The 26,075-nt window shown below is 32.9% G+C and overlaps 1 protein-coding gene across 2 annotated transcripts in view; it reads right to left on the bottom strand.

The window, feature by feature from the left end:
* DISP1 (dispatched RND transporter family member 1) overlaps nt 1-26,075 on the bottom strand; it is a 244,296-nt gene that overhangs the window by 65,007 nt on the left and 153,214 nt on the right. Inside the window, exon 1 of one of the 2 annotated variants that reach the window (XM_051993365.1) lies at nt 17,424-17,555. The exons of the other annotated variant lie outside the window; for it this stretch is intronic. The gene's annotated coding sequence lies outside the window, so the exon portion shown is untranslated. Of the gene's footprint in view, nt 1-17,423; nt 17,556-26,075 lie in introns of those variants that run through there. 2 annotated transcript variants of the gene reach the window in all.

Here is a 26,075-nt window from a genome sequence, read left to right as displayed (position 1 = left end):
AACATCTTAGAAGTTTGAGTCAACTTCTAAGTCAATGAAGCCCTAAAAATAGGTTGAAGAAAAGAAATAATCAACTTAAGCCAAGCAATATGGCTAATGAACCACCAGGTATAAAAGTTGGTGGGCGGAGGGAGGAGAAAGATGGGGGAAAAGGGAAAGTAGAGAGGAGCTAGATTAAAAATAAACATTTGATAGCTAAAAAAATTTGGGGGGGCAAAAATTAAGGATTATTACTCTGAGAATAACAAAGGAAACATACTATGTCAGCATTAGTCAGCCACAAATCATTTTACTTATTTTCTAGGAGATGTAAAATGCACAGTCTTATGGATGTGGAAAAACAAAAGTTTAGCATGCAGAATTTTTAAAGTTTTAAGCAAGTTTGTCAGTTTTTGGTCCTAATCATTATTTTCTAAACTGTCAACAGAATTCCTAATAGTATGATCAAGCTCAATCAACAACTCACTGCAACACTAATTTAAAGCAGATAATAGAGAAAGAAAGGGGAAAGTGATATTCTTGGTCTCCTGATCCAAATCTGAAGGCTAAAAAAAGAAATTAAACTAAATATAGTAGCATGTTATGGGCCAGAACTTGAAACAAGGTACTAAGTGGAATTTAGGAGACAATGGTTAAATCTAGTTTAGCATTGATTTAATCCTATAACAAATAATGGTTTCCAGTTTATACTCAGTGTGGAGCACAGGAAGGGCTGAGAGCCACAGAAAAGAAGCTGGCAGAAGCAGAGAAGACAAAGGACTGGTGGCAGGAGCTCAAGCTCTCAGAACCAAGGAGAGAGGTAGGCCTCTAAGAAAACTAGCCGAGCCCCAAGTGAAAGAGACAGATCTTTGAAAGAGATAAATAAAGGATTTGGACTTTAACCCCTGGCTACTCCGGTGGTGATTACTGAACTGAAACGCAGGCTGCTCCCAGAGACCCCAAGAAAACCAAAATAGAGAACATTACAGTAGCAGTTTCACTGAATTTCTTCAGGTTGACACAGACAGCTTTCAGAATAAAACTTTTTGAACTCAGACTTAGGAATTGTAATTGAATTTTTCTCAATTTTATCTGGGTGCATCTGGATGGAAGACATAGGAAATACTGGAAGATATTCCTTCTTTTCAGTTTACATTTGTGATAATTTGAACAAATATGGATTTCCCAGAGAAGATTTTATTTCAGATTTTATACATCTTTAGATAGAAGCCAAAAGCTTCTGAATTCAGTAAGCCTTAAGCAAGCTAGCAAATATGGTCCCAGAACAGGGCATGAAAATTCTGATATTCATTTTGGATTCATAGTGGAAGAAGACACATAATCATTGTATTAAAATGTGAATTTTGTTTCAATATCTTGGGTTTTTTAAATTAAGTTTTTATTCATGTCTTTTGTTGCTTACATTACTCTAGTTTTCCCCCTGCCTCTCTCAGAGAATTGTCTCATATCAAACTATATTTTTAATTTAAAAAAAAGAAAAGGAAAAGATTAACATGACCCATTAATACACTGAAAAATTTCAAAACACAATGTACAATATTGTACATGGACCTCCTATAGTAATCCACAGATGGTGAATTGAAAGTATCTTCTCATATTCCCTCCCCCCAAGGCATTCTTGCTCTTTATAATTTTGCAACATTCACTTTTAATTTTTTGTATATGTGTAGTTGTCCTTTTCATTTATATTGTTGTAGTCGCTTATAGTTTCCTTTGCTCTGCTTTGGCTCTGCATCAGTTCATGTTTCTCTGTTTCCATCACATTCATTATTTCTTACACCATGGTAATATTCCATTACATTCATATACCAAAAGTTCTTTAGCCATTGGTTATACATTTTGTTTCCAATTCTTTCCTATCACAAAAAAGTGCCAATATAAATATTTTGGTGTATATGGTGGCTTTATTCTTATTCCTGGCTTACTTGGGATGTTAGCCCAGTAAGAGAATCTCAAGGTCAACAAACATGGATATGTTAAACACTTTATTTACATAATTCCTGATTGCTTTCCAAAATGGTCATACTGATCACAGTTCCTCCAACAAATATGCTTATCTTCCTACAAATCCTTCCAAAAGTATTTCCATTTTTGTCATCTTTGCCAATTTAAATGATGTACTCTAGAGTTGTTTTGATTTCTTTATCCCTTATCAATAGTGATCTGGAGCATTCTTTCACATGGCTATTAAGAGTTTGCAATTCTTTTGAGAAGTGTTTATTTATATCCTTTAACTATTTATTATAATTAATAATAATGGCATTTATATAGCACCTTAAGGTTGAAAAGAGCTTTCTAAATTTATCTTTTTTTGATATTCACAATAACCATGAAAGTTGGGTGCTATTATCATCCCTATTTTACAGATGACGCTATTGAGGCAAATAGAAGTTAAGTCATTTGTCCAGGGTTACATAGCTAGTAACTATCTGAGGCTGGAAGACTTGAATAAATCTTCTTGACTCTGGGTCCAGTTTTCTATACAGTGTCTTACCAAATTATCTCTATTGGAAAATTGTTATTGGGTATTAAAATCTGATACTAAATATGAACACTTAACAAAAAAAGTTCACATCATCATTGTACTAAAAAGTGAATTTAGTACAATTCTGTTTGAGCTTCTGAAAAAGATTCCTATATAAACTACACCAACTATTATACATAATTTACATTGGTTTATCTAAAGGCCTATCAATGCATCCCTCTAAATATCTTGGTTGGGAATGATTAATTCATTCCACATTAATTGATTCAGTGCTTTGTATATTTCTGGTATCTACACCCTAAGACAAAACCAAAAAAAGTCCGTTTTGAAAAGTTTATATTGTATTGAGGCAAATGCAATACATAAGTTTATACATAAGTAAATGTAAACTATATGTCAAATAAATTCAAGTCATATAGGAGGTAGGTGAGATAATCAAGGAAACCAGGGATTCTGAGAGGCAGAGTTGAAGAGAGACCAATAGCTAGCATTTATAGAGTACTTTAAGGTTTGCCCACTGCTTTACAAATATGATTTCTGTTGATTAACACAATCAGTTGTTCCATGTTCAGTCCTAATTGATGCTTTTTGACCCACATACAGGTTTTTCAGGGAGACATATAAAATAATCTGGCACTCCCATCTCTGAGAATTTGCCACATTTTGTTAATACACACAGCCAAAAGTTTTAATGTAGTCAATGATGCAGAAGTAGATGGTTTCTTCAAACTTCTGTGCTTTCCCTATAGTTGAGTTTGCAGAATCTTAAGCATAACCAGGCTGGAGTATGAAATGAGCACAATTGTTTGGTAAATTGTACAATGACTTGCACTATTGTGATATTGAACAGTCTATCTTAGATTTGAGTAAATATCATTTTTGAGATTATATCTCAGGGCTTTTCTCAATCTTTTCTTGAGTCTAGGAGCAACTCCATTTCTTCCAAGGGATTTTTTGGGGAGGAGGGAGATCAAGGCAATCAGGGTTAAGTGCCCACCATCACATAGCTAGAAATTATCTGAGGCTGGATGTGGACTCAGGGTCTCTTGATCCCAGGACTGGTGATCTATCCACAACACCATATAGCTATCCTCTTCCAAACTTGGCCACATATACAATATGTAATGATCACCTGAATTAAATTCACCCACTCCCATCCATGTAACACCCAAAATGTTAATGTTTAATCTTTCCACTTCTATTTGCTCATATCATGCATACATTGCTTCATAAATCTTACATTCTAGGTTCCTTTAAAACTTCAGAAAAGGCTGTTTTGCACTATATATAATTTAAGAGCCCCCAACCCAAGAATTACCAATTGAACAAGAATTTTCAAGCAACAAAGGATCTTAGAGTTCATCTCATATAACAACTTTGATTAAATAAGTAATGAAACTTGACTTGTGACACAGAAGTTTTACACAGTCTCTCCCACCTGTATTAGAATCGGCAGATAGTATTCTTAAAGAGAAAGGGAGGGAAGGAAGGAAGGAAAGAAGGAGGGAAAGAAGGGAGAGAGGGAGAAAGGGAGGGAAGGAGGGAGGAAAGGAGGGAAAGAGAGAAGGAGGGAAGGAGGGAAGGAGGGAGGGAGGGAGAGAGGGAAGAAGGAAGGAAGGAAGGAAGGAAAGGGAAGGAAGGGAGGAAGGAAGGAAGGAAGGGAAGGAAAGGGAAGGAAGGGAGGGAAGGGAAGGAAGGAAGGAAGGAAGGAAGGAAGGGAAGAAAAGGGAAAAAAGGAAAGAAGGAAGAGAGGGAGGAAAAAAGGAAAGAAGGAGGGAGGAAAGAAGGAAGGGAGGGAGGGAGGATAAAAGGGAGGGAAAGGGAGGGAGGGAGGAAGGAAAGAAGGCAGGAAGGAAGGAAGGAAGGAAGGAAGGAGGGAGGGAGGGAGAGAGGGAAAGAGAAAAACTAGGAACACAGAGTTTTGCAAGGGTGATTTTGAAAATTATCTTTGTTTGCATTTTGAAAATAAAAAGCTATTATTAAAAAAAAAACACCTGTGCTAAAAACATAACATACCTGTAATTTACATAATCTGTACACAATTTGTTTGTTACTTCAAAAAAAGTTTTGCTCTTTAAAATGACTGACCACATACATTGTAATGCAATGGGCAGAAAGAGGCATGCCAAACAAAAAAAAGTAGAGGGTGGGAGGCTATGAAACTATAATAAAAACAACAACAATAATAATAGATAGCATTTACACAACACTTTAAGGTTTGCAAAGAGCTTCACAAATATCATCTCATTTGATGCTCACAACTGTTCTGTTATTACCCTCATTATACAAATGAGGAAACAAGCAGACAGAGGTTAAGTGACTTGTCTAGGATGATCACACAACTAGTAAGTATATGAGGCTAGACTTAAAAGAAATCAACAAGTATTATCACTTTGCTATTTGTATAAATGTAGATAGTTGGAAGGTATCAAAAAAAATTTTGGAAAAGAAAATGAAGTTTTTTAAAAATCTGTGTTTAAATAACTTGTTTTCCCTAGAGTAAGAAAATATATGTAATTTGCCAAAAGAAAGCTCTTCTTTAAGATCTGGCTTTAAATGCCTAAAGCAAGCTATTTTTAGTGAATTTCCTGCCTTTCATAAATATAATATGTCAATATCAACATGTCAAAAGTTCATAAGCTCAAATCTCAAATTTCACTATTCAGCTGGCATTTTATGTCCTAAGTACTCTGACAGTTTCAGACTGTGAGGTTTTTTTGTCAATAACTATTTTATAATGCATGTTTTATGGAATACTAATTCATTAGTCATAATAAAAAAATAATATGGAAAGATGTTGCCTAACATCAAACTAAGAACTTATATATTGAGTTTTTGTATAGCTCTCAGATACCTATCATAAAGCAAACATTTCAAAAAAAAAAGGATTTACCTGATTTTTGAATAATGATCAGACTGAATCGTTTTAGTCAGAAAAATTAGCTGCTCACTAAATACAGTTAACATTTTGTCTGTACTATGTGCCCAATCTGGATAGGAAGACCTTCAGGGTTTCTGGACAAAATAGAAACAATTACTATTTACACTCAGAACCATCAAAACCCAAATAATGTCCAAGTAAAGCTTAGGCTGGGACATACTGTTGGCCAATCATTGAGAACCAGAGTGACTTGAGTTTTAGGCATTTTTTTTAAAAAATAAATGACAGAATTATTAAGTAAGGGAAAGAAAAAGGAAATCCGATTAGCAAATCCCAAGATAAATCTGGCTTTCACTGATTGGTCAACAATAGGTCCTAGTCCAAACCTCACTTAGTCACTGTTTGGGTTTTGATGGCTATAAATAGCAGGTGCTTCTGTTTTGGCCAGAAATACTCAGGATCTTCCTTTCTCAGACTGGCAGGTTTTTTTTTTTTTTTTTTGACAAGGTAAAAGAATCCTATTTTGGCGTCATTTTTTACCTCTCTTTTTTTTTTAACTTATCCTTAATCATTGAATGGGCATTGCCTCAGACAAACTGAGACCAAGTAAAGACTTTAGCTTGAAAAGGTCAATGTCTCAACCCTGAGTATCACTACACCTACCTCTCAGATTGGCTAAGATGACAGGAAAAGATAATGATAAATGTTAAAGGGGATGTGGGAAAACTGGGGCACTAATACATTATTGGTGGAGTTGTGAACTGATCCAACCATTCTGAAAAGCAATTTAGAACTATTCCTAAAAGAGCTATAAAATTGTGCATATCCTTTGATCCAGCAGCATCTCTATTGGATCTATATCCCAAAAAGATCATAAAAAGGGGAAAAGGACCCACATGTGCAAAAATGTTTCTAGCAATCCTCTTTTGTAGTGGCAAGAAATTAGAAACTGAATGGATGCCCATCAATTAGGGAATGGTTGAGTAAGTTATGGTATATGAATGTTATGAAATATTATTGTTCTATAAGAAATGATCAGCAGGATGATTTCAGAAAGGCCTGGAGAGACTTACATGAAGGGATGCTAAGTGAAGAGAGTCGAAGCAAGCGAACATTGTTTACAACAAGAAGATTATATGATCAACGGTGATGGACTTGGCTCTTTTCAACAATGAGGTGATTCAGGCCAGTTCCAATAGACTTGTGATGGAGAGAACCATTTGCATCTACAGAGAGGATTATGGAGACTGAAAGGGGATCATAACAGTATTTTTACCTTTTTTATTGTTATTTGCTCGTATTTTGTTTTCTTTATCATTTTTTCTCTTTTTGAGATTTTTCTTATGCTGCATGATAAATGGAAAATATGTATGAAAGAAATACCTATTTTGGATTTCTTACTGTCTAGGGAAGGGGTGGGGGAAAGAGAGGGAAAAAAATTTGGAACATAAGGTTTTGCAAGGGTGAATATTGAAAACTATTTTTGCATGTATTTTGAAAATAAAGTTTTTTTTTTTTAAAAGCCAAGCTCTCCCACTACATCTCCATTTGTTCTGATCTATATATTCCCACTGGATCTAGATGGTTCTGGAGAATGGAGTGAGGTGACTTTGCACAGCCCTCCCAAACTTAAATCCAATTCACTTGCAAGTCAAAACATCACCTTCCTGACGACATGGGTCCTATTCCAGAACAAAGGATAAATAATAACTACATACCCATTTAATAAAAGCAAGACTTCTTTGTTTTTCTGTTAACATATTGCTAGTCCCTATCAAATTATGGTACATAATATTTTAAAATTATAAAATGTAAGATAATGAAAATATACTCATCAAAAAGACTAGTATACTAGATAAATAAATCTCTCTTCTCATACTGATTACTTGTCTGCATATCCAGGTATGGAATTTAGTCAATGCATATCTTATAACTCCCAAGTATGTTAATGGCATGAGTGATCATTTACTGACTTAAACCATTCTATAAAATAAAAATAATTTAATAATACTTCACTATAATATCGATGCAGAAAAAAAAAAAAAACTGATGAGAAGAACAATAAGGAACATTTCGCTGATAGGGAAATGTGGAAGAGAAAGGTCAAATCTCCTAAAATTAGATAGTTCAATACCAATTGGTTCTTATTGCTCACTCTATGAAGGTTTCAATCATGCTTACTATAAATATCTTTCACTTAGCAAATGAGGAAAAGATATCCCATTGAGGCATTTAAGATCTATATAATGACATTTCACCAATTTTCTCAACATACTGGAGCTTTGCTAGCCATAACTCTTATTATATAATCTAAATCCTTGCTAATGATATTATCTCAATTCATGTGATAGGAAACCAAAATATTTAGTTCATAAAGTTCTTGGGAATCAGAGACCTGAAAGAAACTTCATAAGGTGTCATAGCAGCTGTCTTTGAAATCAGAAGTATAAACTACAAACAACTATGCCAAAGATATTAGGATACAATATATCAACATTATAAGTAAACTAAAAGGGTTGGTTTGATGAGAACAATACAAAGAGAGAAAAGAAGTGATTTTACCTGTTCTGTGACATAAACATTTTAATTAGTCTCAGGAGACAAAACAAAGGGACAGACATTCGTCTGAATTTCAGGTTCATAAAAGTCATGAAATTCCAGGTGGTGAAATGCAAAAACTAAAACTAGATCAAAGACTTTTTTTTTTACCCAAATGAATAAATCTGGTGTTGAAGGATATTTATGGATCTGTATCCAAATTACTGTAGCATCCTTAAAAAATGAAGGTGGTTTTCAATGAATTAAATAGACAGTTATTAAGAAGATTTATCCATAGCACATCCATTTCTTTTCTAAATTGTTTTTTCTTGGTAAACAAGCATTTCTTTTTTTCCCTTCTTGCTTCCTTCTACATGCATAAAAATGGAACGCAAAAAAAGATAAAACAAAACCCTTGTAACAAATTAAGTCAAACATGGGAATTTTTAAATTCCCATGATGCTGTGTCTAAAAATATTTAGTCCATCATCTTTCTTTCTAAAGATGGGTAGCATTCTTTATCTACTCAGTCCTATGGAATCATAGTTGATCATTTTATTGATCACAGTTCTTATGTTTTTCATTTTTACCATGTTGTTGCCATGTAAATTGTTCTCCTGGTTCTACTCACTTCACTCTGTATTAGTTCAGACAACTTTTCCCAGGTTTCTCTGATATCATCCTCTCTGTGGTTTCTCATAGCACAAATGTATTCTGTCACATTCTGATACTGTAATTTGTTCAATCATTCCTCACATGAAAGGGACTACCTTAGTTTTGGAATTTTTGTCAGTACAAAAATAAATGATATGATCTTTTTTTGTATATATGAGTCCTTTTCCTTTCTCTTTGATCTCTTTGGATTACAGGCCTAGAATAGTATAGTTACAATTGATAGGTAGAAAAAGTATATATGATTGATGTGACCAGAACATCAGGTTTCTGCCGAGAGTTTTTTTTTTTTAAATGCTATTCAAATTTAAGTTTCCTCCCATAGAACGTATAGAAAATTGCTCACATAAAATTTTGTCTGAAGAATAACATTAAAGCTATTCTCAAAGATATGCCATCTCTCATTATTGATCTTGAATTCTACATTTCCTAAGATAATTATAGGAGGATATATTCTTTTCCTGAGGTTTTTTTTTAATTAGTTAGAAAGAGATAACAGGCTTGCTTAATTTAAAATTTTAATAAAAATACTTTCCATACACATAATATACTATACAAAACTTAAAAAGCAATGCATCTTTATGTTATATAGTATCCTAATTGTTTCAGAACATAATGATCAGATCCTGAAACCTGACTTAAAAATAAACAAAAGGCAAGAAATTAAATAACCGTTTAAAAGAGGGTTGTAAATATAGAAATAAATTGCTCCTTATATGAATAATCATTTTCTTGCTCTTTTCAGGAGCTACTGATATTATAGCATTAATGATTCTTACAATAACAATATTTATAGATCTCTACCTATCTTTTTCCCCTTAAAAATGGGCAAGAAGAATAAGCTGAAATGGGGGAAGGGAGGTAAGATTAATAACACATGGCCATCTCAGCACCCCATGACTTAAAAAAAAAAAAAAAGTTGACCATGACTTGATCTTTTCTCTCTTGGCACAGTACCTGTAGATTTCTTGGGGCACAAAAGGCTATTTCCTTGTCAGAGGGTACAATTTCCACCACAATGAAAGACTTTTGTTGCTATTAAATAGCTTCACAGGTTCTTTGATCCTTCTTCATCCCTTGCTTCTGTGTTCCTTTCTTTGACCCTCCAACCTCCAGCCATGGGTTAGAATTGCCCTCTGGTTCTTCAGATTCTTTCTTTTCCATTTTGTTTTCCCTTTGAAGCATTTCTATTCTTACAGGGATCCTTCTGATAATCTAGAGAAATGAAAGGCATTTTCTAGTGCCTTCGCACTCTGCTAGTAGAGAGGACCTCCATTTTGGGTGGTTCTATGGTAAGAGTAGAAACACAAATATATCATATTTACCCTCCAATTATACAAATTAAAATCTGGGGCTCCTATGAATAAAAAGGAAACTAACACCCTGAGAGATATGCAGGGGCAGTTTCAGGAGTTAGGGGCCCCTCAGAGCTCTCCTATCATTACTGTTGTTGTTTCTGCTACTGCTGCTGTTACAATTGTGACTGGAATTTTCATTGACTTTTCGTTGCTTGGAAGATTGATTGAGCAATTAACAGGTCTCTATCAAATCCTTAAAATCTAGTATCTCCTGCTTCATGATATATCAAAAATATTTTCTACAAAAATAGATTAAAGAAGAAATCCATAGTCTTCATTTCTTTCCTAAGCATTATGCAATCACAGACTTAAAGTTGGAAGAGGTCTTTCTATCTGAACCACTCATTTCATAAAGGAAAAACTAAAACACAGAAATATTGTAGGATTAGCTCAAAGTCATAGATAATCAGCAGAGGCAGTATCTGAATTCAGGTCATTTAATATCAAATCTAGCACTCTTTCCATTAGATCATATTGTGGGAAAAATCTTTCCTTTCAGCTACCTTGTAAATTGAGTAGGATTTAGGGGCTATACACACATTATTCAATGAGAAAACAACTTATTTACTGATTAGCTATGGAATTCATTTGCATACTGGGGACATTCATTCTCCTTCCCCAAAACTAAAGAAATAGATGCTTCATAATGACTACATAAACCATGAATTATTTCAATTACAATTTGAGGTACCGTCAACTATTTTTCATACAATTTTTCATGAAAAACTTAAATTTGATCTTAAAGATTGCCAAAGTGGTGTGTGGTGATTTTTTTTTTTTGTTTGACTTTGAAGTTCTGAAATTCTTCCTGGAATTATGCTTAAATATCTCCCCTAAAGTATCCAGAGATTCATGTATTTTTTTCAAAGTCTCTCAGACTTTATTTTATATCAAGAATTATTATATCAGAATTATTTTATATCAAATTCAAATATCCTATTCTTACTCAAAAGACTAGATGGCTCTGGAGGAGAAAGTGAAGCAGGTGACCTTGCTCATCCCTCCCTTACTTAAATCTGATTCACTCGCTTGTTGTGGCATCACCTCCCTGATGTCACAGTCTCTGGAGAACAAAGGACAAACAACTCAAAAGAAAACAAACAAAAAAAAAAAAGCAATGAATCATCAGAAATAATTTTGTGTGAACCCATTCAAAGGATACAGTGAAACTATGCTTTTTTAAAAAATTACATTTTTATGCGACTCTGTTAAGAATGTGGAAATAATGATTGTGGGGTAAACTTTACATATATAAAATGCTGGTAACAACAAAAGTTCTAGGGAATCATTAAAGAAAGTATTATCATTATTATTTTCTGAGAATTTCTTAGTTCTATCTTTATAAAAGCCCTCATGGCACAAATACATATAAGATACATAAGAATGACTCTAATCTTGATATAAGAACTAACCAACACTACTGGAAAATCAAAATCTTTTTTGAATATTCTAGGAATTCTTTAAAAATATTGATTTTAAACAAATATCCAGCGAGAGATTTTATATCCCAGATTTCTTCAGTTCATTTTCTAATATCCTCATATTTTTTACATATATCTCTACATGTAACAATATTTGTTTTCCTTTGGCCTGGACCTGTAATTTCATTAATATAAGGAGTTCCTGATGTGCATCTTTTGGCTAACTTCAAAATTAGAGAATAGGCTAAAGTACTTGCTCTATGGTCATTCACTCAGTATAGTTTCCTATAGCTGCCTAATATTAATAACAGTACAGAAAGAAAAAAAAAAGAAAGTAAATGAGTTTATTTTGTTAAGTTGAACTAGTCTCAGAAAGGTATTTTGATGCATTTTTCTGTATCTGCAATATGATGGCATCTGCATCTGCACCTGCATATGATTGCATCTGCATATGATTGCAATCATATTTAGTTGTTGAAATCTAAAGACAATCGTAAAATCAAAGTATGAAGGCCATATGGAAATTAAGAGAGGCTGTTGATATTATCAATCAATAGTCATACATGACTAGGTATGTAAAAATGCCAGAAAATGGAGCATAAACTCTCAAAGGGAAGAATTTCTATGTATCAGTCTATGTACCAAAACATCAATTTCCACATTTTGTTTTCTTTCTATTTTACCATCTCCAACAAGAATGAACTGATGAATGTAAAGTAAGAGAAATTTTGGTTGAAAATTAAGTGGGTCCTTCTAAGTCTAGGATAAGTGATAGTCACAGTGGCTTGTTGGAGCCAAGTGAAGAGCCAACTGTTAATTTTTTAGTGTGAGCATTTACAAGTTGGAAATTGGAAAATAACTATAAATCAAAACTTCATTTATGTTTTTGTAGGTAGTGGCTCCTAGAAGCTGTAGCATGTGCAATAGCCACACCACTCTAAATCATATTGAGGGTAACTGACAGACCTCAAACCTGTTAACAAATTGGGGAGAGAAGGCAGGTTATCTATCCTACCTATTCCCCCAGTGGAATAGATGGAGGAGAACAATTTGTTCAAATAGCCATGAAGATGGCTGAAGCAGATATTGTGGATGGTCAGACATCCAAGACAGTAAGGTCACCAGTCATCTTCACTTTTGTCCTGCCATAGCATTTTAATAATCCTGGAAGAGAGAATGAAGTTGACAACTTTCTACACCTCTACCTCACTTAAATCCAATTTGCACCCAAATCAAGTCATCACTCTGTGATATAATTGAGAATTAAGGACCACCACCACCAACAATACATTTAAGAAAGTGGTGGTGAAAATGTTATTAATGCAGATTAAACTTTAAAGTACATTTTTTCCTTAGAAAGTTAGTTTTTAAACATGTATTTGCAAATACTTGGATAAGTGATTGCATATCTCTCAAAATTAACAAAAACATCTCCTAAAAGGATTTTTCAAGGGCAGTATTAACATTGCATGCAGTGAAAATTAATGTAGTCTTACCAATATTTTTAAGTATTTCATTCAAAATTAGCAAGCTACATAATTTTTATCACTTATCAATATTATACCAGGCAATGTACCTAACTAAAGTAAACATTAATATCCTGAGGGGAAAAAGTATAGTGCTGCAAGCTTTTACTTTTTTGAATATTCCGATACTTCCAAATCTGACTCAGTCAGCTAATTTTTTTTTAGAAAATTAATTCTCTGAGGGCTCATGTTAATTTGAATAGCATTTATGTAATACATACATTAAAATAACTAAAAACTACAATTCCAAATGAAAGGTAAAAATGCTTTCTTCTATTGAGTTTTTCAAGTATTGCTTAAAGAAATTTAAAAGCACTAGTATAATTTGGTGCTAAGTGGCACAATGCTACTTAGTGCCAATCCAGGAGTCAGGAAATCTCACTTCACTTACTAGCTGTGTGACTCTTGACAAGTCTTGACCTAACTGCTTGCTTCAATTTACTCATCTGTAAAATGAGCTGGAGAAGGAAAAGGCAAACTACTCTAGTATCTTTACCAAGAAAACCTCAAATAAGATCATGAAGAATCACACATAACTGAACAAAACAGAAATATAATTTGAGTAGGTATTTAAATCTTTTGAAACACGTAAAGTCTTGTATTGGTTCCTGAAAAGACTACTGAAAAAAAAAAAAAAAAAAGGAGGGGGGAAGGCATGTCGGTAAAAAATAAGAAGGGGGAACAATTTATAATCTGTACAATTAATGCTGAACAGTTTATACCAAGCTAGCAGCTGCCACCTCAAATGTTAAGCACCCCGGAAATGATGCCTGAAACAGGAAGATTGCAGCATGTTATGAAGAATTTGGATTTGGTTTGTTAAATTGTATGTGTTTTAGCATTTGGATTAACTTCACCTGTTTCTTTGGCTGCATGTGAAAAAAGTTTCCTGTGCTTTAATGTTAGAGGGATTAGGAGAGAGAAGGAAGAAAAGCTTAACATAACATCAGCTCAAGAAAGAATATGTGGTCAAATGTTTGCAGTTAGACTGACATCAGAGCAAAATTCATTTGCAGTGATGTAGTGGAAATTTGGAAGAACTGTCACATAGCCTCAATTATTTATAAAAGTTGAGAAGAGAGTTTAGGAAACAGCTAATTTGACTAATTAGTTTATTTGGCCACTTATGAAAAATTATATCCCCAGCCTCTATTCAATTCCTAAATGGATGTTTAAAAACATTTCCATAAAAATATGTTCTCCCAAATTTACTACCAAAAAAAAAATTGAAACTCCTAATTGTATTTTAATACATCTTAAACCTTTTAATCCTAAGGTCACAGACAGCTTCCAGACACCCAGACCATTATCTTCCCTCAGATCTGTGCCAAATAAAGGCCATTTGATGCTGTGGTAATAAACAGGACTCTCAAAAAGTGACAGTTCTCTCTCCAGGCCATAAATTTTCATCTGAAGCTATTTTGCCTTAACTAGAATTATAAAATGCGTAAATTTTTACAGTTAAATAACTCGTCTATCACTCCATCTCTCTTTTTCAGGAGAAGCAATAGGATCATATTACTGAGCTTCACTAATGTTCCTGAACAGATCACAAGCATGCCCACCATTTCTACAGATTTGTAATACCTCAAACATCACAAAGACTTAATAATTAGTGACTCAAAGGAAAGAGCACTGTGGGAGGGGGAGAGTGCAAATCAAACTAAGAAAATTCTATTCCCACATATTGGCAGGCAATCAATGGGATGCGAAAGAATTTTTAAGATGTCTCTCCTGAAGCCAAAAACTGAGATCAATCACCATAAAGCACTTAAAAGCTGTTTGACTTTGGTGGTGGTGTGTTGTTTTTAAATACTACATTAAGAATTATCTAGGCTTTTCCCACAAACGCCAAGTATCAAATACCAGGCACTTACTCCCTGCTGTTTTGTGAAGTTTTAGAAATAACAAATGAAATTTCGATAGAGCAACTCCCCTGATGGGCCATGCCCTGCTGCCCAAAGACTTGCAAATAAATCTTCAAGTGTATCACTTTTTGCAAAGTCTATTGCAAAGTCTAGAGAAAATGTAGGTGTTTGTAGGTAACCTAAATAAGATCATCCTTGTTAATTTGACAGACATCTTCTTAAGAAGGTATCAAGTTTAAGATGATTTAAAAAAAAATCAACTTTAAATTGTTAAGTTGAACTCTTTACAAGCTCAGGAACAAATTTAATAAACTTTTTGTTAATTCCTGCTCAAATTATATACACCCCATTTTAATGCTCATTCATTAGATGAATTTCCTGTGTCTTGTTTGTATGATTCTTGTTGGCTTACAAAGCTGAACAAATTGTATTTATTTCCAATTAATTGGATAATTTTTTTTTCATTCAACAAAGTATTCTTAGATTAGTACCAACTGTGTACCCAGTTAGTGAATGGATTTCTGGTATCTGAATATGTAAGCCAGAATAATAGTTTGATTTAAATGATAGTTTTTTTAAAATCGATTAAGATTTAATGAACAAAAGAGCCTTTTTTTTTTTAAACTTCACAACAAATATAAGATTTTTTTTCTTTTTGCTCTTCTAAAAGGCTGATCTGTTAAGAATCTTATTTTACCTTAAGTGTCCATGACTGACTATTTCCTGCAATGGGATCTGCTGCACAGAGTTACACATTTATGAGATCTACACTTCCACATGGTCCTTGTGTCAAACCTATAGCTCCCTCTCTGAGCTTGGGGTTTCCCCCAAAATGACTTTAGCACTTCAATCTCACTACCTTCGAGAACTAAAAAATAGCAACGAGAACTAAAAGAAAATATGATATAACTGTTTGCATAAGCAGAATTTATCTGTCTCCTACAAATTTCATGTAGGACTTTCCTAGGTATATTCATTTGAAAAACTTTTTGGTTTGCATTAGATTACAATATAGGATAAATCCATTTGTTTAAAAAGAATAATAATCATGGTGTCCTATAGCAAATCAGCTAAATTTATTAGAGACATTTTCTGCATGATTCTCAATTCAGTTTTTAAAGCATATTTATATCTTATTGTATTTTATGTTTTTATAATATATCTTATATATTATATTGACAAAAAACAAACAAACAAACAAACAAAAAAAAAACACCCTGACTTGTTTTCACATAGTTTAACAAACAGTTTCAAATGAAAGGGTATAACTGAGCAAGCAGGATTTGGGACTATTCAAGTAGTCTAATACTTAAGCTTGAACTAAAAAATAAACAAGAGGAAAAGAAAGTCATTACTTAAACTTTTTAAAGTAGAAATAATTCAGTAGACTTAAGAATATGCAAAGTGGTAAAAGAAAAAAAAAAAAAACAACTGCCTACAAGCAAAGCACTGTCATAACTTTAAAGCTTATTTACATAGCTTAGTGACTTTCCATTACCATCCATCAAAGAGAATTGAAGTTTTCAGAATTACAATTTCCATGATCTAAAATAATACCACTTTTTGCAAAAAAAAAAAAAAAAAAGAGGGGGGAGAGGGAGATGAGGATATATGTATTATATCTTCCAACAATATTCCACATATTATACTTAGAAGGATTTTTTCAAAATTGTAAAAGTGTTTCACAAAGTTTGGTCAGTATCACTGGGAGTTGCTAAAAGAATTGTCAGACTGGCAAGTAATAGATTAATTTTTTTTTAAGCCTTCAGTTTTTTTTTTCCATTAACCTTCATCAGTAGTGTCTCTTTTCCCTCAAAACTCTTACATACTTTGAATTACTACCCCAAGGGGAAAAAAACTAAATATTAATCAAGTCTGAAATTTTTTCTGACACTTGAATTAACTATTGATTTTTAAAATTTACATATAATTATTTGTTTTCATTTTTAAAATAAATACAAAAATTTAAGCAATTTTTCCTAATTCAAGGAATAATTTAGTTGTGCTTCAGATATAGTGTTGTCAAAATTGCATCAGTAACATTTAATTATATAAAAATATATTTATATTATATACATAATATATAAAAATAACTCACATACCAATCAGTGTATTTGGCCTATTGGAATGTATTTAATGGAATTAAGCTTGCTGTCTGAGCAGCTCCCAGGAAAGTATCTGCATCAAGATATCATCTCTACAACTGAAAGATATACATAATATATTACTATATGAATAATTTAACTACTAACAAATATGGACACCTCAATTAACTGTCCCTTTTCTTATTTTCTAGTTTTATATTTTTTACGGGCGATAAAGAGAACACCAATGAGGCAAAGTATAAAATCATTTTAGACTACTTTATATATTACTATGAGAACTGGTAAGGTACTCTTGCAGCTCCATGAATCCTCAGCTCCATGAATACAGAACTTTCTTACCAGCCAAAAAATCTGCTTACATTACAGTTCAGGATAAGACTGTAATTCAAATAAACTCAACATGATTTAAATGCATTCATTCAAAGTTTACATTGGTAAATGTGTGGGCTCCTGTAGTTTGAAATGCAGAATTAGCAGCACAAACACAAAGAACACAGCTGAATGCTACAATATTCTTACCAAAATAAGAAACGCACATGTTTAAAAACAAGAACAAATGTATTTACTACCTTTCAGCCAAATGAAGGAACTTCACCGGAGGATCTCTACGGGCTTCCTTCCTTAGGCTGTCTGATTTGCAAATGCCTGCAGGAGCTACCCCAGTAGCGGCCAGAGCAGCAGCCACACAACAGAAAGGAAAAGTTAGCCAGAGCAGCCCTTACAATGCCTGGAGACAAGGCTGAATGACAAGCACATGCAGATTGCCTTGAATTAAGCATGTTAGGGGGCTGGAACTTCCAGTGTTTGCTCTCCTATAGGACAGGAGAGTTTTTCTCCTCCTTAACCCCTAGGGGCAAGGTCTTAATAATGGTAACAGCTGGCATACAGAGGGGCTTGATCCTAGCACAAGGTCAGTAAGTCAGGATATGAAGGTGACATGTAATTTCTAGTCTCTTCCTGCTTCTACAGGGAAGCTGCACAAAGTGCTGTTTTTAGTTATAAGCTTCTTTGATCTTTTTGATTTAAAGTTGCTTGGCTGAATAAAGCCACATTAGATGATCTTACTCTTTGCTTGCTTAGACTGACGTTAAGTGTTACAAACTGGGTTTTCTGGGCTCTTAAGGCACTCCATTTACATCATATAAATCAGTTGCTTATTTCCATACATCAGGGATGCATTGTTACAAATAATTCACATTCATAATTTCAGAGTGGAGAGTTTACAAAGCAGAAAGCACTATTTTTAAATAGGCAGGTTCGCTGTTTGTAAGAAGGAAGGTATTGGACAAACAAGTTATAATTGTTTTCTTTCTAGAAAATAGCATTAATCTTCCATGGAATAAGCTGTAAATTTAGGGTCCTGCTAATTCCAGAATTACTAAAAATCCTTTAATTATAGAATTTTCTAAAAAATCCTTTAAAAACTGCTAACCTACTGCTAGGTTATGGACCAGGAGGTGACATCAACAGCAAATGGGCAATACAGATGCTCAAAAATATTAAGAAATGTAATCAAGCTTAATAAAAATTACTAAGAAAATCAGATGGCTGTATGCAAAAAATAAAATAAAATAAACAGGCTACACATCCTACATCATATAAACTCTAACTGAATCAGTATTTAAGCATTTTAAAAATTATTTTGGAAAACTGGAAGAAAAAATAATGTATTTCTTTAAATTATGGAGGTGACACATTTTTACCAATAGATAAAATTACTGAAAACAAAATCAATTATTTTGACTATATAAAAGGATTTTTGTGCAACAGAAAACAATGTCTTTAAAATGAAAATTAAAAGACTGAGAATAATGTAGACATTGGTCTGCTATCAGGAAGAGACAGAGGTATATGTATAAAATGCACAGTAATTAATATACACTCCCCAATAAAGCAGTGATCACATGAAATGCAGGCAAATTAAGGAAGAAATATAAATGATTTAAAAACCCAGTAAAACAATGTTGAAAATTAGAGAAATTAAAATTTTTTGATATGTCATTTAAAACTCATCAGACTTGCAAAAACACCCCCCCCCAAAAAAAGATAAAATTCCACTGTTGGCAAAATTTTTGTGAAATAGCTACTTTAATAAATTGTTATGGAGAATGTGGACTGAGACAAACTAAAAAACAATATGCAAATAACAGTCATAAAAGGTATCAGATGTTTTAACCAAATAATTCCAATCATAAGAGTATCACAGAACTCTAAAAAAGGAGGAAAACATTTTTCTATACAAAATATCCACAGCTACTCTACAGCTTTCCAAAACTTGGAAACAACTTAACTGTTCAACAACTGGAGGGTGGTGAATAAATTATAATGAATATTACAGTGCCCTCCAAAAAAAGAAAAACATGAAACATAAAAGAAAATGCTTTAAGAAAACTATACAAACTGATACAGAGTTGAACGCAACATTAACATAATTATATACACTTTAACTAGAACCCAATTATTTACATAAAGAAAAAAAAAATTAGAGGACAGGGACAAAGTTTAAAGAATTTAGGTAAAACCTGGAAGGTGATATTGAACATAGGTACTTTATTTGATTGTTCTTTTGTTTTTGTTAATTTTTTTAGGTTTAAGCTTGTTAAAAGCTAGGGGACTTGGGTAAGATTTTACACTTTATTTAATGTGCTTATTTGAGCGCTTTTGTTGACTTTTAATTTATAATAAAAATTAAATTCAGTTAAACTAGAATATTCAACCAATACCTGCTACTGATCAAGATAATACATGTTAAGTGCTCTGCAGATTTTAAAATTTTATTAAAAAAAGTTTTTTTGTGAAATTATGAAAATAATTTTTGGCAGGCTGTTTTTTTTTAAACTATATGCAAAAAACAAAGTATAAGATATTTACCATGGTGAGGGTAAAATACTCTAATTTCAAGCTTCAGAGTCTTTAAAATATTACTGCAAAACATGAAATTCCTAAGACAAAAGATTTGAGTTCAAAGTCTGCCTCCAACAGGCTATGTCAATTTAAACAAGTAACCTCTCACCCCACCAATCCCATCGACCCCTTTTCCCCTCTGAAAAATAAAAGGATTGGACTTGATGATCATCAAATTGCCTTTGAGTTTCAAAACTTATCTAAAAATTGATAAGGAGGTCCCTTCCAACATTGAGGAACTAGAAACCTCAAGTTAAAATGAGAGAATGAAAACGCTTTTTGTAAATAAAATAAGACTATTCATCTTTGGCTATTTCTGTGGTACTCTGGTTTACAGTAAAGTTATTACTTACAACTTAAATACATGTTACATATATACAAAGATATATACTGTGAATTTTTCTGAATTTTTCACCTCAAATCAATGGAAAAAATTTAAATCACTTAAATTCTAGAAACAAAAATCTAAAATCTGTACCTCATATCATGTATACCACTTACTTAAACACTGTTTCAGATGACTCCTCCAAAAAATTTTTTTAATAATTTCTTGGGTACATATAAAAAACACACTGTTTAAACTACACGTTTGGTTTTCTGTTATATAATGCTATCTATAAAAAACAAACCAGTCTATTTCCAATGTTCCTATACATTTTTTATGTTTCTTATCTTTTAAAATTTACAGACTAAATATTTCACATATTATTTATAAAATGCTATGGCCATTCCTACTCTCTAACTTTCCAAGGTTATATAAAAAATACTTGTCTTTTTTTTTTTCAGGTTCAATTATTGGCCTATCTTTTTCCTTTGTGCAGTAGTAGGAGGCCTGGAGAAGACCTGGATTTCAATCTTGCTTTACCATTAAGTTGTCTCATGACTGACTGAACCAGTTCACTTGTCTGGGAATTGCTTCCTCACTTATAAAGTGTAAGGGCTAGACTACATAACTCCTAAGATCCTTTCTAAGAACATCAATGAATGATGTTATGACTACTAAAGAGGTTAGAGAGGTGGTGATGATAGAGCCTGCCCTGCTGGGTAATTCTGACATACCATATATATCTTATTTGTGTGTTATCTCCTCCTTTGACTATAAGTTCCTCAAGGGCAAAAACTATTTTTTGCCTTTCTTTTTATATCTTCTGCATTTAGTACAGTTCCTGGCACAGAGTAGGCGCTGAATAAATGTTTATTGTGAACTTACAACATATTTACTGACTAAACAAAAGTGAAGGAAGGCTACATAATTCATGCTTTTATAACTGGTGGGGTTGATTCAAAATTACTTTCTACATGGTTATTAACATAATATAAATATTATCAATTTTTAAGAAAATATTTGGCCATCTTTATTCTTGTTATATTCAAGTGCTAAACAGACTGTCAATAACTATTTATTAATGACTGTGTTATTAACAAAATAGACTTTTTGTTTATTTGCAAATTAGGATCACAAGTTTCAGGCCAAAAAAAAAATCTGCATTAAAGTTTTTGAACAAATTTTTTCCAATCTGCTTTTTAAAAAAAGTATTGGGAGTTTGAAGTCAATAGTTCTATATCAAAATACTTGAATTTCTGAACCATACATCTTTATAACTTCAATTGTATCTTAAACTTATGATTTAATAATGATAATTAGTTTTAAGTTTGACATATTCCAAAGTCATTAAAAAAACTTGTTAGATAATCGTTAGCTGGCCAATCAGATTCAATATAAATGACTTGGTATGAAGAACTTTTTTCAAACAATTCTGAATTTAGTTTTTATGAATGGAATGTCAACATTAATAGATGAAAATAAAACCAGATTTCACTGGCCACATCTGGATTATTTCAGAAAAGCACATGCACAAAATTCAGATGAAGATCCTAAAGAAAAAAAAAAATAACAAGGTAAGAATGGGAGGAAGGGGAGAATGAAAATGCTTTTTGGAAAGCACCATCCCTGTCTCTCCCCCTCCCCCAACCCCTCCTCCTGGGCAAAAAAAAAAAACCAAAAAAAATGAAATAACCTCACAAAAAAACATATTTGTTTACTTATTTCACCTGACAATTTACACCAACTGCTGTACATTAGTGTAGCAGCACTCCAATTACAACACTTCTTTCTAGCCATTCAAAGTTATTATGCACATTAGCACATTGTGAAATCTAAGAACTAAACAGATCATACAAGCTGGGACATTAAGTTTGGGGAGGCAATTCAAAAGGGAGACAGAAAAACTCCAGAAATTGGCCAAATGTAATTGTGCTCCAAGTTCACTTCTAAGTGGAAGGAAAAGATGTCATTTGTGGGGGAGGGTTTAAACTATGCAAGTGGGAGGTCAGCCAGTAAAATGCAAAACAGAACAAAAGCTCTGGTGCTTGAAAATATCACTAGAAATACACAAGATAAAAGTCATGAGAATCCATAATGTTGACAACATCAGGCTAAGTACATACTATTTCATGAAAGGCTATAATTTAAAGGAAATTTCTGCTGGCTTTCTCATTCCAACCTTAACTTGAAACATCTAGGTTCTATCAGTAAGTCCTGTATCTGTTCCTATCACCTATATATTGCTGCATACATTGCCAATTTTCATTTTGATCTAGAAGCCAAGTAAACTGTGTGTATAATTACTCTAAACCATGATAGCCAATCCAGTTTGCTTATTGGGAGGAGGGAGAAGAAAGGAGGTAAGAAGGAATAAAGAATAAGAAAAAAAAGCTGAGGTTATGTGGGAAAAGAGAAAAGTAAAATAAGGTAGGGCAACTTAGAATTCTGTGAATTTTTCATAAAGCATTTCCTGTACTGCACAGTATGATTTGGGGTTTAGTGCCCTCTTTAGATTTACAGAATGTTAGCAATTAAAGACCAAAAAGTTTACATTTGTTTTCAACTTGATGATTAGAGGTCACCTAGTCCAATAATTTTATAGTTTCAGAACAAAGTTCAGCTAGGTGAGATGTTATAACCTCAGTTAAAAGAATAGTGATTGGAAGAGTCAGAATTTGATCTCCAGTTCTCAGATTGCTCTTTCTATACACCATGTTGAGAGTTGTCAATTTAAATATAATGATCTCACTTTTCCCATCTTTCTCAACTCCAGAAACTTTTATATCTATTGCTCTTTAGGATTTTTCTAATAATCTAGCAAAACATCCAGGGTTTCTCTTTTTCCTAAGAAATAATTCTTAATCATAATAGTTCTGCCTCAGACCTTCTGTTTTTCTGATCATAACTTCCTTTCCTTTTGCTGCTCCTTCTACAAATCTATAGAACCTGGCCTTTATACTACATTTGTGATGATATCCAATTCTGCTTTTTCACTGTATTCTTACAGACAACCTTCCTCTTTTGTTTTTATTTGCCTGCCTAGCCATTATGGACCTCAAGATAAAAAATTCAATGTCTTTTTTAACCCTCTGTCTTCTGACTTTTGCCTTGCTTAAAGCCCCATGCCAAAGAAGGTTAAAATATTTTACTGAGCGGGTCCACTATAATTGTATCTAATCTCAAATGCAATGTGATTGCTCAACAATCATTTTACTCATCTCTTTTTTAACTTCCTAATTCCTCCTGATTAATTATCCAGACGTATACTAGTAAATGTTTAACAATTAGCTTTTTTTTTTGGGGGGGGGGAGGTTATTTATAACATTTTAACATTTAATGTGCATTTTTTTATATTTTCTGCAATACTTGCTTAAATTTAGACAATTAACAAAATAAGAAGCCCTAAAATTTTAACAATCAGATCTCTTGATCCAATATGAACTGGTTCTAGCACACCCTTGGTAACTTTATGTCATGTTGGAGTGGTACATAGCTAGTTTGTTTTATTTGTTTGTTTGTTTTGAGGTAATGGAAACACTATCTTGATTTATCTATACTTCATTGCATGGAAAGAAGCAAAGGTTAGTGAAATATAAACTATAACACCTGAAAGCAAACAATTCAAATAAGGACCTTTCTTATTGGCTAAAAGGAGCTCAGCTTATTGTGATTTAGCAGTCTCAAATCAGTGAGGGCTGAAATGTCATTATAACTACAGTTGTGAAACATTCCCCAAGGCTGACAGGGGCACTTGTCACAATTACTCCCTCAGAGTTGTAGCCTAGGTGTTTTAGGAAGATTTTATGAAATTTATTATTCATATTGTCCCTCCAAGCAGGAGAAAGTGATCCTTAAGACAGATATGCCTGTATGGGATGGTTGATTGTCAATTACAGGGAGAGTAGCCATAGAGCATAAAAATCCCCAATTCTAAGAGCACTCAACTTTAAATCAATGAAAATTTAGGATTGAGATTGAGTCATACCTCTAATTCAATGCAACTTTGTACCATGAATAACACTGTAACTTTGGTCAAGTCACTTAGTTTCTGAGCTTTATTTTCCTCCTATGAAAATGGGGACAATCATAATTATGATATGTAGTTCAAACTAAAGTAAATCGTTCTGCATACCTTAAAAGGATAGATAAATATATGAAATCACTATTAATATACTACAAGCTCAACTTGAGTCTAAAGTAGAACATGGCAAATAAAAAATTAACGCACCCCTATATTTTTTGAATTGAAGTTTTAATTGAAGGCTACTTTAATTGAAGCATAATACTCTAAAAGAAGAAAATGATATCCTACTGTACATCCACTTGGTTACATATTATTGAGAATATTTTGTTCTGTTTTGGAAAAAAATACATTTTAGGAAGGACATAGACAAGTTGAATTCACATTCAAAGAAGAACAACCAGGATTATAATAGGACACAAAAGCTACGAGAAACAAGAGTTAGTTGAAGGAACTGAGGATGTTTAATGGACTAGACAGTCATTTTAAAGTATTTAAAGGACTGTCATATGGAAGATCATTTTTCTCAAACTTCCAGTTTTGAGGAAGGAAAAGAGACTCTGAAAGAGCACCTAGAGATACTCCAAAGGAAAAAAGATAAAGGCTATGCGACATTAACAAAGATGCACAGATGTATGACCAAAGCAAAGAAAATAGGAGAATGCATATCCTAACATAAAACAACTATAAAAAGTAATTCAAACTAAAAGTGGGAAAATTAAAACAGTGGGTATTTAAATTTTCTAACACTTAATCTTTCCCAAAGTAGCAAAGACAGAATTAGAGCAATTCCCTCACTTCCCCTCCCCCAAAGAATAAGGGATTTGTTGTATTTTCTGGGAGCAGAAGAGAAGGGAGAGGCAGAACACCTCACATTTCATAGTCTAGTATCAAAACAAATCATCATATTTGAAATAACTCTAAAATACCAGAGCCTAGGAAAAGCTATCAAACATTTTCTTGTGATGTGCCATGATTTAGAAGCAAAGCTTAATACGCCCATAGACTCTGGAGACCTTCCAAAGCCTCCTTTCAGTTTGCAGTACAAGATTTCAAAATAAGATATTATACCTTCATTATAAAATTTCCTGGCACTGGGTGTATCCCTCAACTGAAAGCGTCTCTGCTTTGCCTCTAATGTCTAGCAGAATCTTCTTTTAAACTTCCCAGCAAATTTTATTTAAAATTAATTTAAATGAAGATTTAGCATTTACAGCTAATGAATTGAAATGCCTGACAGGCAAGCTATTCCTGTGTTTACCACAAGACATATATTCACTGGCTTTTCTCATGCTATTACATAATGATGACTTTACCCCTAAAGTGAAACTTTAGACAATAATAATCTAGGCACTCACATATAAACATCCTCCTGTCATCTTTACCAAATACTTAGATTGAGCCAAACTATATAACATCACTTTTCTTATATATATGAAATAAAGTTCTAAGAAGTAGAATCCAAAAAAAGTACTATTCCAGTTATATTTATCTATTTTGTAATGTATGGCAATATTATCTTTGGCAAAATGAGACATTTATGTTAGCCAAACTTTTAATAGTTTGTGATAAAAGACATTAAAATTAAGTATTTCTTACATACATACATATGTTTTTATATATCAGGAGTAGTCTTATGATTTGCTGAAAACATATTCATTAGCCTGCTCTATTTAAAGTTCAAATAGTTCAAAAATTATGGAACTTATGTGATATTTAGTTTCAGAAATTTTTTAGATGAAGTAAAATTCTCTTTGAGGTGAGAAAGCAAGCAAAAGCAAGCAAAAGCAGTAGCGAGGTGGCGCAGTGGATAGAGCACCAGTCCTGAAGTCAGGAGTACCCGAGTTCAAATCTGGTCAGATACTTAACACTTTCTAGCTGTGTGACTCTAGACAAGTAACATAATCCCAATTGCCTTAAGGGGAGAAAAAAAAGAGAGAAAGCAAGCAAAAGGCAATAATATCATTGGAA

This window comes from Antechinus flavipes, chromosome 4, assembly GCF_016432865.1.
Source record: "Antechinus flavipes isolate AdamAnt ecotype Samford, QLD, Australia chromosome 4, AdamAnt_v2, whole genome shotgun sequence".
NCBI lineage: Eukaryota > Metazoa > Chordata > Mammalia > Dasyuromorphia > Dasyuridae > Antechinus > Antechinus flavipes.
The sequence above is the reverse complement of the archived record's forward strand: the minus strand, read 5'-3'. Positions and strand labels throughout refer to the sequence as shown.